The following is a 22,015-nucleotide window of genomic DNA, read 5'->3' as shown; positions in this document are numbered from 1 at the left end:
ATACTTCCTTGTTATCACTCGGGTGCAGCTGTGCCACTGTTCCAGAAATTGGACTTGATGTGTCTGTTAATTTGTAAATAATGGGTCTTGGTGATAGAAGTCAGGAAGCAGGTGATTAAATGAGAACTAAATAAACAGGTACCGAAACCTCCCCTCACTTCAGGCTGTCAAGGCTCACCACTGTTTCATTCCTAGCTCCAACTCTGGCTTGGTTCACAGACCCTGGTTTGGTTTGCTGGGGTTAATGACAGATTAACCATAATGCTACAGCAAATTCTTTAAAATTAGAAACAATGGAAAACCTCCATTCTTCAGGCCCTCCTGTTATGTTCGTGGGAGACTCACTGAGCTGTGCTCAGGCCATCACCCTGCCTCTGAAGTCAACAGACCATGATTGGGGGGGACTCAGGGAAACTTATGGTGTCCTTGGTTTGGTGTCCACAGCAGCTGTGTGCAAGGAACCACCTTACCTGCTGCAGCATCTCTACACTCTCTATGTTCAGGTTTCCATTAGATTTATAAAAACTTTAAGGAAACAATTTTCAGGAAGTATCAATTTAGCAGAATGGCCTTGGCAAGTTTCTTTAATAGGTGGATAAAGACACGTTACATGAACTTTAGTGTTTATAGACATTTGCCGGTTCTTTAAGATGATCCAGAGGTCCCTGAATCAAATGTTCTACAAATGGTGGGAACATGAGAGATTCTCCAACATCCGCCCCCATCTCAATAGAAAATTCCACTTTACTGTGATTACTAGTGATAAAGGGCGCTCAAATTTCTCGGTTCCTTTGACCTCAATTCAGCAGTAGTAGGGGGCAGAAAAAGAAAGGTCAGACTTTTGCTTGGAATCAAAAGTTTGGTAAAATTCCAACAATCTAATATTCACCAGAAAGTTAATGAGATCTGTCCACAATGCCAAGCAAGGCCAAAAAATGATGATTCTGGTTTACTACCTGGTAGATTCATGTGTGACTCCATTCTGGGATGGGCCACATGCTGTGTTTTATTTATTTAATTATATATTTTTGATTGGGGGCACACCTGGCAGTTCTTAAGGGTCACTCCTAGTAGTGCTTGTACCCCATTTGGGAGGCTAGCAATGGAACTCAGGTCAACCAAGTTCACGGCAGCTGCCAATGCACTGTACCATCTGTGTTTTAAATTTTGTTCTGAAACTGCCTCCTGGGTTTTACTTGTAGGCGAGAGTCCACTACTCGTGTGCTATCAAGGAGTAGAGCATTGACTGAAAGTGCTCTCTGATGTTCTTACCAGCCTTTGCTCCTGTTCCTGCATCTTTCCAGCTCTCTGGGCTGCTGTTAGGCCAGTTCCTCTCTGCATCTCCAGGGCTGGCTTGGAAGTCACTGCTTTCACCCTATCTTGATTGATGACTTCCCGGAGAAAGTCATTGTCCCGTGCCCCACCCACTCCCTATCTGCAGATGAGAGATTCTTGAATGAACTTTGAATGAACTTTGAATGAACCCCTTTTGCGTTTTTCCTGGTGGACTGTGTGTGAGAGCATTGGTTCATTGTTTTCCCAGTACAAGACCAACCAGGGGACTTCTCCTTACTCCCCGCTAGCCCCCACTGTGTGACAGGCAACTCCAGCAGCTGCCTCTCCACCCCTATAGGAGAGCCCATCACCCTTGAACCACAGATTCATCTAGGTGGGCATAATGGTTCTCTGCACATCTGGAGTCTGGCCCTTTAAGGCTGCTTGCTGAACCGGAAGTGACATCACAGTGGGCCCTTACTGGTGATTCTATTCCTGGAAACAGGGTGTGGGTAAAGGACAGAGTACGGGCCCTGTGAAGAGGAGGGACTCTGAAGGCCGACTTTGTGGCAGGATGGGGGCAGACTCCCGTGAGCACCCGGCGCCTCCCCATCTCCACATTGAGCTGCCGGTCCCCGCCAGCTTGGGGGTCACTTTCACGCTTGTTTTCACTTATTCCCTCATATCCAGATGGTTCCTGAGGCCCCGTGGTGCTTTGAGGGGTGCAGCGGGGCCTTTTCTGGGGTGCAGAGGTCAAGGGTGTGTAATCCTGGGGGGGCTCCTGCATTCACCATCACCCCCAGATCTGCAATGGGGCAGTGGCAGGTGTGCGTGGGGCTGAGTATGGGGGTTGTGGGCCTTGGGGGTTGCGGGACCTGCGAGTGTGGGAGCTTGGCCGACCCCACCCTCCCCACTGACACTTGTTGAACCTTGGCCCCAGTCTCGCTGCTGTAGAGTCTCTAGATTCACCTTGAGAGGCAGAGCTGCAGTTCCCCCACTGGCAAAAGACCCTGTTCCTGTCCGACTTTCTCATTGGCTGCCCTGGTGGGACGGGGCCATCCAGAGCACTGGATCCGTAGGTGACTGGAGTTTGCCAATGATAGTTTCCCTTTGGGGCTACTTTTGGTGTGAGGAAGGGGGGGTGGCTGTTATGCCCTGAGATACCCCAAGTGCTTGCTCTGGCTCCTGGCTCAAGTATTGTTCCTGGAGTGTTCTGGATGCCATCAGGATGGAGAGGATTGTCTGGTGTCAGCAAGGCAAGCACCCTGCCGCTTTACTGTCTGTCTGATTCCAGTTTGGTTTTTTTCTACATCAGGAATTTCTGCTCTCTCACATCAACTTGCAAAGCCTCCTGCATCTCTCCTCTCTCCCTGATTAGGTGTCCCAGGCTGTTAGGGTGAGTACTGCAGGTAAAGGTTTTTTTTTTTTTAAGTATGTAAGGCCTTGGGTTTGTGGGTCCTGCTGAGGATGGGAGGCTTGGAGTTCCTGACCCTCGCAACACAGGACTTGCTGGTCCCTGACCTGGAGTCTTTGGCTTGGACATTACAAGAGTAGAACATCAAAATTCTGATGGGCAGGGCTCCACCCCTAGAGCAGGAGACTTAGTTATTACCTGTTCTTTCATTGGTTGCCATGATGAGTACCGCCAACCGTAAGGTGGGTGTGTTTCCAAAATGAAACTCATTTTTTATTATCATGTTTTTTAATTTCTATACCATACTGAAAATGCTCAGAGCATCCTCCTGGTACTGTGCTCAGGAATTTCTGTGGGCTAACTTAGTCGTGCCCAAGGGATTCCAGGGATTTACCTGGGTTGGCAGTGTGCAAGCAGCTTCCTACCCGCTTTACTGTCTCTTGTTCTTACTTTCTTTTTTTTTTATTTTCCCATTAAAGAATATCTCCTTCTGGGGCCATAGTGATAGTATAGCAAGTAAGGTGTTCTTATTGCACGGGGCCAACCCAGGTTTGATCCCTGGCATCCCATATGGTCCCCTGATCAACAGCAGGAGTAATTTTGAGTGCAGAGCCAGTAGGAAACCCTGAGCATTGCCAGGTATGATCCAAAAAGGAAAAAAAAGAATATGTAGGAATATGTGCTTCTTAAAGTCAAGGAACAAAGTATCCCCCCTCATTCCCTCTCTCCCGTAGCAGGGTAGCCCTGCTGTTGTTTTGAGTTGTGCTGGTAAAGTAAGATATTTGAAGAAAGATATTTGATTTTTGAGAGGGGTTGGGGGTGAGTAGGAGCTTCACCTAGGGCTAAATCCTGGTGTGCTGGAATAATTTATTTAGAAAGGGTCAGAGTACAGCAAATAGGGTGCTTGCCTTGCTAGCAGCCAACCCAGGTTCTATGTATGTCTGGTATCTCATATGGTCCCGGAACCCCACCAGGACTTATCCTTCATCCTAGAGCTAGGAATAATCCCTGAGCATTGTTGGTTATTGCCCAAAACTAAAAACATTCACACAAACAAACACACCGGATGTGAGAGTAGAGAAAAAAAGAATAAGTATTCAGGATAAAACATGGAGTATAAAACTTCTGCAGCATAAAATAAGTCCAAACATGTGATTTAAGGACCTACCGTTCAATCCTTTAAGTGTTTTGCTGTAGCATGTCTTTGTACATGAATTTATTTTTTGTTTTGTTTTCTTTGTTAGTTACTTTTTGTTGTTGCAGTATTTGGGGTCCACACCCTGCAGTGTTCATGGCTGACTCCTGGCTCTGAGCTCACTGATCATTTCTGCCAAGGGTCAGGAGCCCACCTGGGGTGCTCGGGATTGAACCTGGTTCAGCCAAGTGCAAGGCAAGCACCTTTTCTTCTATATCACCACCTTGGCCCCAAGGTATAACATTCATCTTTAAAAAGTAGAATTACTCCAGGTGCTACAACTGTGAGACACAGTTCACATCCTTGTGTATAATAAACACCCTGGATATTAGGATAATTTTCCTATACAGCAAACTTTTTGCACTGTTTTCAAATATATTATGGCACAACAGGAGTGAGTGCTGGATGCAGGCTCATCCAGATGTGTCTGTGGGGTTTAGGGCATTCTGGGGAAAAACCTGTGGTGATCTGGCTGGAAGAAGGAGCATGGAGGCCAGCAAAGAGAGGTATTATGTGCAGGTAAGTTGTGTAAGTTCACAAAATAAATAAGTGAGCTGGTGTGGACACATGAGGATGGAACAGGGCTGACAGGCTGGTTGGTGATCAGTTGCTGTTTATTCCATTCCCCACACAGGACTGTTCCAGTCTCACTAATCTCCCCATTGCAGTCTCACCCTGCCCCTCGTTCATGTCCTAGGGTGTCCTTCTCAGGGGCAGCAGAACCACCTCCCACTCGTCCCTCTCTGTCACTGTGCTTGTTTGCCCTCGGATCATTAGGATGGTTCTTTGAACATCTTGGAAAAATACTTTTATTTTATTGTGGGCCCTAGTGTTACTAGGGGCTATTGCTGGCAGTCCTCAGGAATTCCTTTGGGCAATGCTCAGTGATCAGTCCCTGTCACCCTTGTAGGCCTACCTACTGTTCTCTCTCTAGTCCACTAAGAGATTTTCTTCAGCCTTTATGTTTAAAAGTGAATAAGTGAGACCATAACAAAGCTGGTTTGGGTGGAGCGACAGTACAACAGGGAGGGTGTTGGTCTTACCCATGACCAACAATGGTTTGATCCCCAGCACCCCATAAACTCCCTCAAGTATCATTGGTTCTAGTCAAATACTGTGAGAAACAGCTAGCCCGCCATTTCTCTGAGAAGCAACTAGCCCCTCCTTCTCTCACCCTGGTTGTGAAAATTGTGAGAGGCACCTCTGGTTATGAAGGATATATGACTCTGATGGGGATAATTAGCTAAAAGTACCATCTGGTATTTATACAGACACGGAGCTGGGAGGGTCGAGAGTCAATATACCCATTTCCTGTACCCTGTGTCAGGCTGATAAGATTCTTTCTTTATGTATGGGAATGCTTTGCTTTCTTGATGTATGGGAGTTGGGACTGTCTTCTTAATTGGGAATGTATTCTTAATTGGGAATGCTTTCTTGATATATTGTTCTTGTATGCCTTTGTTTGTTTTTGAAATGTTCGAAGTTATTTCTGCCTTTGGTATTGTCTTTCTGCCTCTGGGGCTCGTGTGCCCAGGTTTACCCTTGGCTGTAAGCACTCATGTCCAGCTCAGACTTGCTCAGACCTGCTGAGTCAGGAGGTCTCAGCCCCAGCTACCTGGAATAAGACCTGGGTATTTGGTTTGCATTCCCGGTTGGACTCTTTTGTCTCTCCTAATATGAAGGGGGGATCTTATGGTTTGAAGAATACAAAAGCCCGAAAATTAGTTTGAGGAATATAACAGGGATCCTCCCAAAGGACCTTCCCTTTATTGTGGGCCTGTTGGGCCTGTGAGAAGCACAGAGATCCACATGCTCGGCCTGTTCACCAAGGGGCCATTCGATCAATTCTTACCTTGCTTGCTGTGATCGATGTCAGAACTCAAACCACAGATTAAGGATTTGGCATTGCTGCAATTTGACTTGAGAATGAGGTCACCAAATATGAGTTAGAGTTAGCTGGCAAGATTTATGTGCTGAATAGACATATTTTTATGTTGGCGGGATGGCTCAATGGAGCAACCAAGTGACTTGAAAGGTGGGGGTCCAGGCTCCATTCCCGACAAATGGTCTCTTGACAGCTCAGGAGGAAATGCAGAGCCCAATGCTGAGAGTAGAGGGTCTTAGTCTCCCTGGGCACCAAAATGAATCAAGTCGAAACCTAAACAAATCATCTTATTTTTCATATGAATGGAATACTGTGAGTTTGCCTTCTATAGAAAGTTAATACAAGTGTTAATTGTGTCAGAGAACTGGTTTGTGGGCCTAGTGATAGTGCAATGGCAAGGGCATTTGCTTTGTATGAAGTTAAAGCTGGGCTCCATCCCCAACATCCCATATGGTACCCGGTGCCCCACTAGGACTCATCCCCGAGCACTGCTTGGTGTGCCCCATCCCAAAATAAATACAAACAAGAAAACTAAAAGAACAAAATATCTCTGATCCTGAGAGTAATGAGCTTGTGCTGAGGTGTTTGAAATGGTCCCTATGGTCCATATCGACATGTCAGGTCTAGGCCTTTTTGGGGCAGTAGCGCTGCATCCAGCCTTCCACACAGTCCCGGACAGTGACTTGCAGACCCAGCAGAAGATGGTCAGTGACTCCCTATAGAGGAACAGAGGACTTCTGAGAGCCAAATCTAAGAGATGTTGGGGCATCAGTTCGGCTGATATCCTGAGCAACTGGGGAAAGGTTTGAACAAAGCAAAGGGAAGATGATCCTTTGAAGAATCTCTATATCCTGGCCCACCTGTCATTTTCATAAGCACCCCAAAAAATAGTTTAACTCACTGGGTCCATGTGCTTGCCATCATTGTTGGACTGTGAGGAGTTGGGGGGGCGGGGGAGGGAAGGGGTGCCCAGGGCAGACAGGAGTCCCGGCGGGCCAGTTTCCTCACTGGCTGCCGAGTGGTCACTCTGGGCGCCCTGAGTCTCCAAGATCTCTGCCTTGTAAGCGGCAGGGTCGCTCCGGGCCGGAGTTGGCGGCCCCTCCCTGGATGCCCCAAGCAGTGCTGTGGACTTTATTTATTCATTGGTTTCCGAGGACATGAGGTGGGTTTTGCTGAAGAGAACTCATTTAGAAAGATGTGTAAGCGGGGCTCAAGTCTAGCAGGGTGGGTGCTGGCTTTGCCCGCGACCTACCAGGATCTGTCCCTGGGATCCCACTTGGTCCTCAGATCACTGCCAGGGGTGAGTCCAGAGCATCGCCCTGCGCCAGCAATAAGAGACCAGGGCGGGGGCTGGAGCGATAGCACAGCCAGGAGGGCGTTTGCCTTGCACGCAGCTACTGGGTTTGATTCCCAGCATCCCATAGGGTCCCCCGAGCACCGCCAGGAGTAATTCTTGAGCGCAGAGCAAGGAGGAACCCCTGTGCAACGGCGGGTGTGGCCCAGAAAGAAAACAAACAAAAATACCCAGGGTAGGCAGAGGAAGCACATGGTCCAGCAAGAGAAGGAGTTTGAAAATAGAATCTCTTTTTTAGGGTTAGAAACAATGGAAAATTACCAGATACTTTTCCTTTTGAAATGTATATGTAATTGTTTTTTCGGGCCACACCAGTCTTTGCTTAGGGCCAAACCCAGGCTCTTCCTCTCAGGGATCCCTCCTGGGGGTTTGGGGCCAACATGGGGTGTGGGGATGTGAGACCGGTCACTCTCCACTGACCTTTCCTCCAACCCCAGGCAAAGAGAAAGTGTCAGACCCAGAGTGACCCTTAGTGTCCCCAGAACTGAGGAACCGCGTGTAGCCACCGCTGTGTTAGAGAGATCACTGGGACACTTGCAGAATCCATGGCGCTTACAGGGGTGGGGTGGGGGTCCTCCAGGAGTATCCCCAGATTGGCCCTTTGCTGGCTGGCTTTCATTCCTTAGGCTAATTACAGAGTCAGGGCTAAAGTATCAAGTTTTCTCGTTGAAGGGACCTGGGGGCACTTTCTTTCTTTTCTTAAAAATAACTGACATCTGCACTTGTTTGTTCATTGCAGTACTCTTTACAATAGCCAGAATCTGGAAAAAACCTGAGTGCCTGAGAACAAATGACTGGTTAAAGGAACTTTGGTACATTTACACAATGGAGTACTATGTAGTTGTTAGAAAAGATGAGGTCATGAAATTTACATACAAGTGGTACTACATGGAAAGTATCATGTTAAGCGAAATGAGTCAGAAAGAGAGAAATATATATATAGAAAGATTGCATTCACCTGGGGAACATAAAGTAACAAAATAGGAGACTAACACCCAAGAGTGGACGAGATTAGTACCAGGAATTTTGCTCCATGGCTTGGAGGCCAGCTACACACTCTAGGGTAAAAGGGAGCTCAGATAGAGAAGGGAGCACCAAATAAAGGGTGTTGGGAGGATCCTCCCAGGATGGGAGAAGCATGCTGAAAGTAGACTATAGACCAAACATGATTGCCGCTTAATGGCTCTTTTGCAAACCAGAACACCCAAAAGGAGAGAGAGAACAAAAGGGAATGCCCTGCCACAGAGGCAGGGTGGGATGGGGAGGGGGGATGACCGGTGGGAGAGATACTGGGACCCATGGTGGTGGAAAATGGGCACTAGTGGAGGGATGGGTACTTGATCATTGTATAACTGAAATCCAAGCACAAAAAAATTTAAGTCTACAACTGTACCTCATGGTGTTTCACTAATAAAAATTAAAAAACAAAAACAACAACAACAACAAAAAAATAACTAGCTTTGTTGAGCCAGGTCCCATACTGTTCTGGGGTCACACCTGACTCTGCACTTGGGGATCTCCCATGTTGGTAGTCAGAGTATCCTATGAAAATAAAGGGTCCAAGACATAGTACATCAGGTAGGGCATTTGCTTTCCATTTGGCAGAACTGGGTTTGATCGCAGCATCCCATAGGATCCAATGATCATCACCAGAAGTGGTACAAAATTTAGAAAAAAAAACTATCAAATATTAATAAAGAGCTAGAATGTTAGGAGTGCAGGTAGGGCACTTGCCTTGCATTTTGTTGCCCCACAATGTATAGGTTGCTCTGAGCACGTGTGGCTCAAACCACATAGCTCCAGCCCCCCAATGAAAAAGTCTCATTCAAGGATTACAGAATTTGTCTTGACACCTGAGCATTGTTTGAACTTCTTTTGTCAGGGTGGAGTTATTACAACTATTTTTTGTTTTAGTTGTTCTTGATTTTTTGGTGTTGGTTTTGCCTTTTTGCTACAAGCTTGAGATGGTCAGGGACTCTGCCCCTCTGTCCATGTGTCTGTGAATGCAGTGGAGCTGTGTCGTATCCCCAATAGTAAAGAAGTTGCTCAGCCCTCTGAGCTCCTCTCCCTGGGTCTATCTCACTACTTGGGGAACAGATGGGGTGGAATTTGGGGCCACAACTGACAATGCTTGAGGGGCCCTCACTGCTCTGTGCTCAGGCAACCAGTGAACAATGAATACCAGGGAAGGCCCCAGGGCTTCCAACTGGCTGGCATCCAGTTCAGCTAGGTATACGCTTTCATTCCTACCTTCCTTGGAAGTTTGTAGGTATAAACATTCTGGAATATACTCAACAAGAGTCTGTCAGGAGGAAAAGAAGGAGTTGGAGGCTCTGAGCAAAATTCTGTGTTATCACCATGAAGCTTTTAGACCAAGTGTAATTTTCCTCCCTTTTTCTTATGCAAAGTCACATACTTAAAGCTGAGTAAAATCATATCATCTGTGAAAACCTGGTCAGAGTTGTGAGCTCTGAACAAACCTTCAGTTTTCAGTGTCTCCTGTTTTAGGTTTTAGGGAGCCACAGCCCACCAGCTTAGGCCTTATTCTTGGCCCTGGGCTCGAGGAGCCATATCTGGGGGGTCACAGGTACACTTATGGATGCTTGGAATCCAAATCAGCTGTTTGCAATGGAGTACTTTGTCTTTTGAACTATTTCTACCCTTTGTGTATCCATGTTTTTTCTTAATTTATATGTACAATGCAGATTAATATAAGTACGTCATGAAAATGGTTCTGGCAAGGCCCTTAAATAGAGTAGATTGGAAACTGCTTTGAAACTATGGAAGGAGTCCCTGGAGTAAAATGTTTTCCAGATAGTGGGAACATGGAAGAGACCCCAAGTTCCCCCATCTCAGCAGGCAATTTCATTCAGTGATTCCTGACAATAAAGGGCAGTCACATTCATGGATCCCGCCCCTCTCACTCAGTAATGTTAGGAGAAAACAAAACTTACATTTGGAACCAGTTAAATCCCAACCATCGAGTAGTGACCACTTCCCTCCCCAGGTGGAAACTAAGGACGCATCTCTCCGGCCAGAGGAACAGGTGTCAGCCACTATGACAGTTTCACCTTATGCAACCCAGGATGGGACAGGGAACTTCCTGCACATGGATGTGAAGGCGCTGGGCATAGAGGTTGGCAGCATCCCCCAGATGAGCCTTCAATACGAGGCATCGGGACCCCCACACCAAGGAGCAGATCACGCTCCTCATCATTCTGGTGAGAAGGGGCAGGGCGGGAGGGACTGAAAGGAGATGCCATCCTCTGGGAATCTGATAGGAGGGACTGAAAGAAAATCCCACCCCAAGGGAGTCTGATAGGAGGGACCAAAAGAAGACCCCGCCACCAAGAGGATATGATGAGAGGGACAAAAAGGAGACCCCAGACCCCCCTCGCCCAGGAGGATTTGATAGGAGGGACTGCAAGGAGATCCCGCCCCCAGGAAGGTCTGATAGGAGGGACTGGAAGGAGACCTCACCCCCAGGAGGATCTGATAGGAGGGACAGTTAGGATACCACGCCCCCTGGAAAGTCTGATAGGAGGGATTGGAAGGAGGTCATGCCCTAGCGGGTCTGGCGAAGAGACTGAGAGCAGACCCTGTCCCCAGTGGCGGTATGATAGGAGGGGCTGAGAAGAGGCCTCATCCCCAAGAGGGTTTCTGTAGGAGGGCTGAGAGCAGACCCCTCCCATCCGGTCTCAGGCCCTTCTATCAGAGGGTCAGGACTTGAATGAATTCCCCATAAATGCCGAACACCATGGAATAACACTATCTGGGTTTTATAGGCTCTACCTGGGACGAACTCAGTCCAAAGAAGCTGACCCTGAGACACTAATCCCCTCTTGGACTGTGCCAGATCAGGAGAAGGGCTATTTTTACCCTTTCCTTTCGGGACCTCTTTGCTTCCAAGATCCTGAGTAAGGGTCAGATGGTGCGTGCCAGACACCAGCCAAAGAATCCTGGAAGTGTCTACACGACAACCATCATGGATGTGCCCCCAGCATGCTCCCCTCCTTCCCCATCGTGGCCTTCTACCTACTGCCCCCAGGGAAGATGGGAGGGGACCTTGAACTAGTGCCTGCTTCATTATGGGTCTACATGAATGACAGGTGTATGGGAGACAGTGAGTCACACTTCCTGAAGTTGTATGGCACCTTCCCTAAGTCAGGGGACCTACCCAGTTGACTGACTCCTAGTAAGGACATGAGCAGGAAAAGGTGATAATGTGGCCCTTAAGAGCTCTGCCCAGGGAACTGAAGCTATAGTCCAGTGGATAGGGCATTTGCCTTGAACGCGGCCCACCCAGGTTCAATCCACAGCATCCCATATGATCCTCCAAGCATTGCCAGGAGTAATACCTGAGTGCAGAGCCAGGAGTAACCTCTGTGCATCACTGGGCCAAAAAGTGAAAAAAAAAAGAGCTTGGTCCAGAGCAATAGTACAGCGGGTAGAGTACCTGCCTTGCACACAGCCAACCTGAGTTTGTTCTCCAGCACCGCAAAAGATTCCGGGAACCCCAGCAGGAGTTATCATCTCTAAACCCAGAGCCAGGAGTAAACCCTTAGCACATCAATGTGTGGCTTAAAAAAGAGAGAGAGAAGGTAGGGACTCTCTACCTTCAGCAGGGGGCTGGTGAAGGTTACACACAAGTGGGTGTTACTGGAACTGGGCTGGTGGAGTTCCCTGAGGCTCTGTGTAGAGGATGAATTTGAAAATGAGCTTGGGTTGGGCTGGGTGTCTTTTGTCTTGATCAGCTAGAGATTGGATTGAAGAATGAAGACTTTATGCTGAGTTTATCACCTCAGAGCAAAGTGGAACTGAAGGTCACTGGCAATGCAGAGGCCACAGTTGGGCTGCTAGCAATGGACAAGACTCTCTGTGTCCTGAACAGCGAACACAAGCTCACACAGAAAGTGAGAGGACATGGGCTCTGGGAACAAGAGGCAGCCTGGAGATTTTGTTCTATTTTATTTTGTGTCAGACTCACACCTGGTCATGCTCAGGGCTTACTCCTGGCTCTGTTCTCAGGGATCACCCCTGGTGGTGCTCAGAGGACCCTCTGGATTGCTAGGGATCAAGCCTGAGTCATCTGTGTGCATGACAAGCACCCTCCCCACTGTCCTGTCTCTGCAGCCCCAGTTGCCTGGAAATTTCTAACTAGAGCCTCAGTTTCTTCAGCTCTTCAGATGGACAACATCTGGGCATGGCTCAAAGGGCTGAAGCACATGCTTTGTATGTGAGATGCCTGGGCTTGATCCCCAGCACTGCAAGGTCCCCTGAGCACCTCCAGCAGCAGTACCTGACACTGAGTCGCCCAGAACACTGTTGGGCATAGTCGTTTTTAAAAAGGGACAATCTCATTGTGTGTCAGTACTCAAGGCACCGATACATAATTAAGATCGGCATGTCGTAAGGGCTTAATAGATGAGTGATAGTGATAGAATTAACTGAGACGATTTTTCATCCCACTGCCTGTTTCCCTGCTGGGCAGGGAATTTTACTGGCTCAGCATCTGGCTTGCTCTTTTGACCCCAGGTCTGGGATGTGGTGGAGGAGCATGACATTGGCTGCACAGCGGGCAGCGTGAAAGAAAGACTCGCTGTGTTCAAGGATTCTGGACTGAACTTAAAGTTGAGCACAGGGATGGACACTAAGGCAAGCTCAGGTACAGACAAAAGGGGAGTCCAGAGGAGATGGTGGAGCAAGGGAAGCACCGTGGAGTGGTGAGCTGAGAACCTGCCACTTAAAATAGGCTACTCACAATTCCTCTGAGTCTCCATGACTCTGTCCATGAAATGCATATGATGCTGTTCATCAGACAGCTGGCAGCCCGAGGAACAAAAGCTCAACGTGCGAAACAAACGTGCAGTAGGTGTGAGACCCCAGGATTGACCCCTGTCACCAGTTGGCCCCAGAGCACTTGTGGGTACAGCCCTGGTGTCCCCTGGGCATTGCCAAGTATGGTCCTCCAGGACTATGAGGCTCAAGCATTGGGCCCTTTGGCAGGCGCAGCCTGACCAAGGATCACTGGGAGGGTCTCACCCCCAAGTAACCAGTTACTTTGCAGGAGACTAAAAACACAAAATAGGGACCAGAGAGATAGTTCAGAGGTTAAGGCATCTGCTTTGCATGTGGCTGGTCCTGATTCAAGGTTCACTGAAGACCACAAAGTCCATGGAAGACCACTGGGAACAGTGTCCAACAGAGAGCCATGAGAAGGCCCAAGCACTGTGGAATGTGGTCCCGAGCTACACCCTATTTCTTTGTCTTTTGGGCCCTGTCCAGAAGTGGTCAGAGGTTACTTGTGGCTCAGTGCTCAGGAATCACTCCTAGTAGTGTGCGGATGGGATGCCAGGGATTGAAACAGATCAGCCTGTACAGAGCAAGTGCCTGCAGGATGAATAAGGATAGATTTTTATTCTCAGATTGCACGCTCCTTGTAGCTTATTGCTCAACAGTATTCCAAGCTGCTGTCTCCCCAGGCCCTCATGCCAGGCACTGAAATAAAGAATCGAGTGAAGGGAGATGATTCTGGTATATCTCATTGGCCTAGATGCTCAGTCACATGATTCCACAGAGGCACAAGAAAGGCCGTGAACTGTTGTCACTTCATAATCCAAAAAAGGTGGAGCTTTAGGGACTCGGAACTACAGCAGGGAGGGTATTTGCTTTGCACACATCCAACCCAGGTTCGATACTCCAGGACCCCATAGGGTCCTCTCAGCACCACCAGGAATAATTCCTGAGTGCAGATCCAGAAGAAATCCCTTAGTACTGCTGGGTGTAGCCCCAAAACAAAACAACAACAGAAAATTGGGCCTTAAGGGACAGGAGCGATGGAGCGATAGTATAGCAGGGAGAGTGTCTGCCTTCCATGTGGCTGACCCGGATTCAAATCCAGGTATCCTATAGATCCCCTGAGCCTGCCAGGTGTGAACCCTGAGCGCAAAGCCAGGAATCAGCCTTGAGCACCACTGCATGTGGCCCCCCAAACAAGCAAACAAAGAAAGATGGAACTTCAGGGACTAGGTAGAGGGCTCAAAAGATAGAGCATGGGTTTGGCATGCATGTGGCCAGCCAGTGTACTTCCCCAGAGCAGTGTACTTCCCTGAGTACTGCTAGGATTGACCCCTGAGCACCAAGCCTGGGGTAGAGCCTGAAAAGCTCTGGGTGTGGCCCAATCCCAATGCCTCCCTCCCAAAAGAAGATAGAGGTTTCATTGTCACAGACTAGAGGGAAGAAAGGATAATGAGACCAGGGCAATACTACAGCAGTACTACTAGGGCAATATCACATGCACTTGCCTTGCATGTGGCCACCGACCTGGGTTTGATCACCAGCATCTCATAGGGTACCTCAAGCCCCGCCAGGAGTGATCCCTAAGCACAGAACTAGGAGTAAGTATGAGCACTGCTGGATGTGCCCCCACTCCCCCCCCCCAAAAAAAGCAATGAACATACATTCATACAGTTGCAGCCCTGAAATGATCAGGATTGTTAGTAAAGATCTTGCTGACTTCTCTCTTCCCTCTGACTTCCAGACTGGAGATCCCCCAGGACCCCCCTGTCTCTGTTGGACCCTAAAGAGTTTAGAGGCCAAGAAAAAAATGCAGGTTAGAACTGAAACTGAACACATATCCCCTGGTCCCAACCTACTGAACATCAGTGCTTACTTCAGAGAACTGGGAACCACCTGCTACTTCAAGTTGGGAGGGGAAAACTTTTGGTTTGGGGGCACACTTGGTGGTGTCAGGGCTTACTCCTGGCTCTGCACCTGCACTCAGAATTTATTCCTGGCGGTGCTTGGGGGATCCAATGGGATATCAGACACGAAATCTGTATTGACCATGTGCAAAGAAAACGTTCACCCTAGCCACTGTGCTATCTCTTTGGCTCCCTGGAAGTGGGAACCTTTTACCTCCTGCACACTGGCTGGTATTAGAGGCAGGATTTGTATTAATATTAGTTTTTGTTGCATTAAGCTAAATCATGGGAAAATGTAAAATCTAGTAAAAACAGGTAAAAACCTTTCATTTTGATCTCAAAATCATGCAAACCTCAGGGCTGGAGAGAAAGTACAGTGGTTAAGGTGCTTGCCTTGCAAACGACTGATCCCCACCACCACATTGGGTCCCCAAACATTACAGGAGTGAACCCAGAGCACAATTTGGTATGCCCCCCTAAAAAACAAAATCCAAAAAACCATGCAGACCTGCTGGATTCTATAAACTGTTGTGGTAATTCCTCCTTTTGACAGAGGGGAAGGAGAATGGGGAGGGGGGAGGAGGGAGGAGGATGGGGGAGGGGGAGGGGAGATGGAGAAGCCTGTGTGTGCTGTGTGACCCTGGGCCATAGTATTGGTCTCTCTATAAATCAGCTTCCTTATCAGAACTAACCACCCTGGGAATTCATTATAAACTTTTAGGGGTCAGTGCCCAGCAGAGGGCCAGGGGCAGCATGTGGGGCCAGACATCCTGGACTGAGAAGTGTGTGACCCCCAAACTCGCCTTTTGTCCTATTCATGCTCCCCTGACTCCGCCCGGTAGTGGAAAAGTTCGAGACCCAGTTGGAGCGGAAATATTGTGAGGCTGGCCAGGGAGACACTCGGAGGGGCTGGGCTGACCAGTGAGGCGAGGAAGCAGCAAGTGCGAACCAGGCCAGCCTGAGTGGCTGCATTTCTGAGCTGCCCCCACCTCTCCGAGGCTCTGACAGAGCAGGCCCATGAGGAGCAGCTGCAGCAAGAGGCACAGTGTAGAGGTGCAGATAGGAGGTCACCGACCCCTGCAAACCCCCAACCCCGTATGAGGGGAGAAACTGGAAATAGGCCACGCCCCCAAGAAGATCTGATAGTAGGAACTGAGACGACCCCCCCTTCCCAGGGGGTGTCTGATTGGAGGAACTGAGAGTAGGCCCCGCCCCCAGGACAATATGATAGGAGGAACGGAGAGCCGACTCCACCCCTAGAAGTATCTGGCAGGGCGAAACGCCCCCAGGAGGAGGTCTGATGGGCGGGACTAAGAAAACCCACCTCTGGGGGCGAGAGGCTGAAAGCAGATCCTGCCCCAATTGCCCAAAAGGGTATAAAGGGAGGGACTGAGCGCTGACTCTGCTCCAGGGACTCTCTAATTGGAAGGACGGAAGGAGGCCCCGCCTGGAGCTACCCAGTGGGAGGGGCTAGATGAGACCCGCCCCCTTGGTGCCTTCTGCAGGTGGTGACGAAGACTAGAGGATGAAGATTCCCTTTAGGGGATCTGCCTGTTTGCCCCTCATTCCCTGAGGGCTAGCACTGGAGAAAATTTACCTTGCCCAAAAGTCAGTCGGGGAAGGACCACTCTGCATCGGCCCCCAGCCTCTTGGCCCGGGTCCGAGCATCAGTGAGCATCACCAGAGTCAAGGTTGCTAAGTGGACACCCCTGTTTGGAAGCTCCTGGTTCCCAGTTGGGTCCCATGGATATCTTGTCACGGCCATCCTGGACAGCTGTCAAAGTCTCAGGCATTCAGCGGCCCCTCCTCCTCCATAGCATCTCCCATTATATCACTGAGATCTTTGTGCCTGACTCCCTAACATCCTGGCAGCTGGTTGCCGTGATCTCAAGGATGGCCAGGGGACAGGCCAGTACTAAGGGGGCCGGGGAACCCGCAGCCCCTTGCCCAGCCCCTCCACCCCCATATGGCACTGTCATCTCTAGGCCTCTGTGTCTCTGAGCCTCTGGAGCTGACATTTCAAAAGTCATTCTTTGTGGATCTCAAGTTACCCACTCAGTGATCAAGAATGAGCAGGTCCAGGTGCATGCCGAACTGTAAAATTTCAGAGACCAGGCTGTGTGGGTAAAGCCTCCCTGAGATCCTCCTTGCTCTGAGATATTGCTCAGTGCAATTTCTAATGGCAGGAGGTGAGCAGGAGAGATAGAACATGGGTAAGGCACTTACCTGACATGGTAGCTGGGCAGGATTTGATCCCCAGCAGGGCATATGATCCCTGAAGCACTGCCAGGAATGACCCCTGAGCACTGCCAAGTGTGTCCCCAAAAAAAGAAACATTAAAATTAATATAGTAAAATTAGTGGACCAGAGCAATAATAGTACAGCATGTAGGTATCTGGCCTTGCAAGCAGCTGACACAGGTTCAATCTTCCTGGCATCCCAGAGGGTCCCCCAGGCACCACCAGGAGTAATTCCTGAGTGCCGAATGAGAAGACTCCCCTGAGCACCGCCTGGTGTGGCTCCAAAAGCAAAAATAAATTTTAATAATTGATAAAGTGGGACTGGAGTGGTAGTACAGCAGGTAGGGAAATTGCCTTGCATGCGGCCAAACGGGTTCGATCCCCAGCATCCCATATGTCCCCCCACCCAGAGCACCACCAGGAGTAATTCCTGAGTGCAGAGCCAGGAGTAACCCCTGTGAATTCCCGGGTGTAACCCAAAAAGCAAAATAAGTTACTTTAAAAAAAATAATAATGTGGGAGAGCACTATGAGGCTGGAAACAATCGATCTCTTCGGCATAGCTATTTTGTCTATGTTTTCTCCTTTGCCTCCCTCACAAACACCCAAGTGGAGGAGAGGTGGCAAAGATGATGCTTTCAAGGGGGTCCCCACTGGCAATTCCTGAACAATTAGGCAGCAGTTCAATGCAACTTCTCGAGTATGAGGTGCTGGAGGTCACCTGGGCCACCCCTGAAATGACCAAAGATCTCCAGGGCTGTCACCCGAAAGGGCTTTAGTGCACCCAGCCATTCCTGCAGGGCCGAGTCCCTGTGGTGCTGGGGATTGAATCTGTGCATGCCAAGCATGCACCCTCATTCCTATATGATCTCTCAGTTCCTGCAATGACACATGTAGAAAGGAGGAAAAGGAGGACCAGAGAGGTGCAGCTCCTTCCTCATGTAACACAGCACGAAGAAGGATCGTTGTTCTGGTGATCCTTGGGAAGCAGGGAGGATGGATACAGACCTTAATCACAACCCCGCCCCGTCCCCAGTTCCGAGTGGATATTCCCACAAGGAGGCTCTGTGCAGAGCATCTAAGACGGGATCACCCTGGCTTCAGATGGTGGTCATGCCCCCCAACCCATCCAAGACAGTGCCCTACATGCTTTTCCCCCTGGAGACCAGTCAGGTGGACGTGGAGGTGAAGGTCATGAGACAGGACCATGGAAGAAAGACCCTCCTTTGCCAGGTAATGGACCTGAGCAGAGACGAGGGGGAGCGAAGGGACCCTCCCCAGTTTACCAGCTATTGGGTGGGACAGTTGGGAGGTGGGCCTTGGGTCAAGAAACAGGCCCTGGATGGGGGGGGGGGGAGTGCTTACCCAGACACTTTCTCCCAGGATGCCTCCTGTGGCTGTCTGGTGCCAGGCTGGCTCCTTTGTGGGATGAAACACATCTCTGTGTCCATGAGAACAGCACCGTGAAAATCGCACACACTGCCCTGGGCCCACTCAGTGCTATTTTTAGTGATAATAACTGGAGCGGGGACACAGGTTTGAGGTCCTGAGCTCCAGTCCTTGGAACCACTGGGCTCACCTGGCCCAGCATGCCTGGGTTCCAGCACCCCACTGTCAGGCCCTCAGCGCCCAGTCAAGGTCTACCCACCTCCCTGGCTGGACAGTCCAGGGCTGGAAGGATTCGCCTCATCCCAACAATTCTGGGCTTGTTTTTTGTTTGGGGCCACACCTGGTTAGATCAGGGCTGACTTCTGACGACAAGATGACACGGTGCAGAGACAGGAGTGCACAGGCTTCCCGGGCCAACAGTCTCAGGGAGGAGACATGGGATGTGGCTCTTGGCCTGTGTGCCTGGGTCTATGCTATGGGAGGCCATGTTTTGTTGACTTGGGTTTGGGCCACAGTAGTGCTACCCAAGGTTATTCCCAGCTTTGGATTCAAGGATCACTCCTGTCAGGCCTGGGGAACGCAGTGGGCTGCCAGCGGTCCAAGGGTGATCTTGCCTTGTTTTGTTTTGGAAGGGGATGAAGAGGAGGGGCCACACCCAGTGATTCTCAGGGGTTAGTCCTGGCTCTTTGCTCATGCATTGCACATGGCAGTGCTTGGGAGACTATATGGGACATTGGGGATCGACAGCCCTACCCACTGTCCCTGTCCCTGTTACTCCAGGCTGCTGCTTTGTTTTCTTTCATATTTTTGTGCCATAGTGGAATGCCTAGGATGTCATCTTGGCTCTATGCTGCAGATTAACCCCTAACAGGCATCAAGAACTTGGGGTGTGGTAGCCCTGAATGCACCCTGGCAGCTACCATGACTCAGACCCAAGTCATGTGTTTCCCTTTTTTTGTCCTTGCTCTGGGGTTATTTGCCAGGTCAGTTACACAGCCTATGCTTGGCTATTCTGTTCATGCCTTTTCAGTAATTTGACCCATTACATCAGGGACGCATGGGGTTCTCATATCACCTTTTCCTTGTCACTAATCCTTGTCTCTGTCTCTGGGAGCAGGGCATTCCAGGGTGAAGCCTGCAGTGATCTCCTGGCTGTAAGGAGGAGCCCTGAGGCTGGTGAGGAGAGGCGTGTGTTCAGGTGAGTGTCGGGGGACCCTCACTGGCTCGGGCCCTGGGCAGTGTGTGGGTGCCCTGAGCTCATGTGAAATATGCTGCTGACCATGGCAGCTTCGGGTGCCTGGATCCAAGCATCTGTGCCTCGTTCTCTCTGCCTTTCACTCCCTTGGACTGTCTGTCACAGAATGACCTGTCCTTTCCTTTCTTGACTCTGTCATTATTCTTCCTCATCTGTCAGGCGTGTAAATAATACATGGGATTCACACCCCTTGTTCTCCCCCAATCTGGGTCAGTTTTTTTGAAAGGATGGAAGAGGCCCTATGAGTCAACTCTAACAAATGGTGGGGCTATGGGAGAGACCTCAAGCTCCTCCCATGAAATTGTCAGCAGGCAATTCCATTCAGCTGTGATTACTAACAATAAAGGGTGGTAACATTCCCAGATCCCACCCACTTTCACTTCACTAATATTAGAGGGGAGAAAGCCTGAAACTTTTTGCTTTTGGAAGTAGTAATAATCACAATAAGCTAGTGGTCACTAGGATGCTAAAAATCATTTAGGTTGTTGAAAAGACTAAGGCTATAAAAATTACTGGGAAAGTTTGCTAACCATGAGTTCAGTATATGCCTCCATTCTAGGATGGATCCTTATGCTGGGTTGTATTCCTTTCAATAATATTTTTGATTTTGGAGCCACACTTGACACTTCCTAGGGGCTACTCCTGAGATGCTCAGGCAAACATTTGGGATGCCAGAGGTGGAACTCAAGTTGGCCAAATTTAGTGCAAGTGCTAACCCACTGTACTGGTCCCTCCTGGTCCATACTCAGGTTTGAAATTATATTTCTGAAGCCTCCCCATTGATCTTTCCTTGCAGGTGAGTTTCAGTTGCTCGTGTGTTGTCAGGGGTAGAGCATTAACACTTAAAGTGCTCTCAGATGTCCTTAGCAGCCTTTCCTCCTGTTCCACTTTCTGCCTGGCTCTCAGGTGGCTGCTCTCTCTCTGTGGGTTATTCCAAGTCCTCTCCAGGACTGGCTTTGGAGCCACTGCTTTCACCCCCATCCTGATTTGTTTCTTCCCCAAGAAACTCACTGTCCTGGGCCCCACCCAATCCCTACCTGCCTGTTTTACCTGCATCAACCCTCTTGCAGTTTTCCTGATGGCCTCGTGTGTGAGAGCTTTGGTTTAGCGTTTGACTGACCAGTACAGCATCAGGGGAGCATCATTACCTGAGCTCCCATGCTGATCAGCTACTCCAGCAGTTGCCTCTCCACTCCTTTATGGAAATCCATCCCCCTTGAACCACAGATTCACCTGGGTGGGCATAATGGTTCTCCGCACATCTGGGGTCTGGACCTTTCAGACTGCTTGAAGGAACGGAAGTGACATCACAGGGGGCCTTCCTGGTGCTTCTCTTCCTGGAAACGGGTCAGAGTCATTGTTCACGTGGGTAAAGGACAAAGTAGGGCCCCTGTGGAGGCGGGACTGTGTAGGCAGATTTTGTCTTGTTGCAGAACAGGGTGGCCTCCTGAAAGCACGGGGTGCCTCCCAGTCTTGGTCTCGCACTGTGAGGCGCGGTCCCCGCCAGCTGGGGGAGGGGCGCTTTCATGCTTGTTTTACTTGTGTTCCCCATATCCAGGTAGGTTCCTGGGGTACGATTGAGTCTTTTGGGGTCGCGGAACTTTGGGGGGGTGTAGGGGGCTGTGGCGGGATACAGGGGTCAGAAGTGTGAGTGCGTGATCCTGGGGAGCGCTTTGGCCACAGTCCTCTTTAACTCCTCGTTGGGGCAGCCGTGAGTGGGCACAGGGCTGAGTGCAGGGGCTGCGGGCATTGGGGTGTGGGTCCTGCCGAGGGCGCGACCTTGGCCATCCAGACCCTCCCAGCTGACGCAGGTTGGGATCTGCCCCCAGTTTCACTGCTGTAGCATCTCCAGGTTCACTTTTAGGGGCAGATCCGCAGGCCCCCCAATGGCAAGAGACACTGTTGCTGTCCGACTTTTTCATTGGCCTCCCTCGTGGGTCAGGCCTGGGCGGTGGATCTTCAGGTGCCTGAGGTTTGCCAATGATAGTTTACTTTAGGGGCTATTTTTTGTGTGGGGGATGGGGGGGCTCTGCATGCCCAAAGATACCCTGAGGCCTTGCTCTGGCTCTTGTCTTGGGTATTATTCCTGGAATTGCTCTGGGGGCCGTTGGGATGCAGAGGATTGTCTGGTGTCAGCAAGGCAAGCATCCTAACAGGTTTACTGTATGTTGGAATAGGGATATCTGCATCAAGATGCAAAGCCCGCCCAGACCCCTGGCTATCGAGGTGAGTACTGGGGGTAAAAGAGGTGTGTGTGCAAGGGCTTGTGTGTGTACACTGTGGGTAAAAGTGTGTGTCTGTGTTTG

At 49.7% G+C, this 22,015-nt stretch overlaps 1 pseudogene; it reads left to right on the top strand.

Moving 5' to 3' along the window:
* The window catches only part of LOC130033627 (tubulin alpha-1C chain-like), a 126,649-nt pseudogene that overhangs the window by 49,335 nt on the left and 55,299 nt on the right, over positions 1–22,015 (top strand).

The sequence above is a fragment of the Sorex fumeus genome, unplaced genomic scaffold (genome assembly GCF_029834395.1).
Source record: "Sorex fumeus unplaced genomic scaffold, SorFum_2.1 ptg000054l, whole genome shotgun sequence".
In the NCBI taxonomy this organism is placed as follows: Eukaryota; Metazoa; Chordata; class Mammalia; order Eulipotyphla; family Soricidae; genus Sorex; species Sorex fumeus.
Note: the sequence above shows the minus strand (reverse complement) of the source record. Positions and strands in the feature narration are given on the sequence as shown.